Source organism: Propithecus coquereli, unplaced genomic scaffold (assembly GCF_000956105.1).
Source record: "Propithecus coquereli isolate 6110/MARCELLA unplaced genomic scaffold, Pcoq_1.0 Scaffold40, whole genome shotgun sequence".
Classification (NCBI taxonomy): domain Eukaryota; kingdom Metazoa; phylum Chordata; class Mammalia; order Primates; family Indriidae; genus Propithecus; species Propithecus coquereli.
Window position 1 is genome coordinate 5,690,420 of NW_012149730.1, and position 776 is coordinate 5,691,195.

Below are 776 nucleotides of genomic sequence, written 5' to 3' on the forward strand. Positions count from 1 at the left end.
ACCATGCCCGGCTAATTTTTTCTATATATTTTTAGTTGTCCGATTAATTTCTTTCTATTTTTAGTAGAGACGGGGTCTTGCTCTTGCTCAGGCTGATTTTGAACTCCTGGGCTCAAACAATCCGCCCGCCTCGGCCTCCCAGAGAGTTAGGATTACAGGCATGGGCCACTGCTCCTGGCCTGGGTGTCCTGCCAATCATAACATAACCACTTGGGTCTACTTGCAGGGATTTTGTGAAAATTAGAGGTAATATTAATATATGTAAAGTAGTTATCACAAACTCTAGCACATAGCAGGAGATAAATAATAATAATAATGAGGAAAGTTAATCTCATTTGGGGCTTCTGTGAATAGATATTTCATATTGGCAGGCTCTTCTTCCATGTCATAGGTCATAGATAAGGAAGCACGACCATAGAGTCTACTAATGAATACTAACCAAGGAAGGAAATGTTTGATTTTATGTGCCTAAACGTTTGCATAAAGATTTTTTGTTGTTTAAAAAATTGGCACATTTTGTAAATCTTTGCAGTGTCAAAATTCTTTATATTAATAACTTCTTAGTTTTAACACTCACAAAAACATCAAAGTTATATTTACTTCTTTCAAATATAAGTTCAGTCCTAATTAGAAAACCATTTTCATTTTGTCAAGGTAAATTGCACCATCCACAGATGTTCCAGTTTCCTGTCTGCCCAGTCCCTTAACTTCATATTACCTAAACTTCTTTATAAGACTCTCCTGAAACTGCTGTGTTGGAGGTTATCAACCACTAT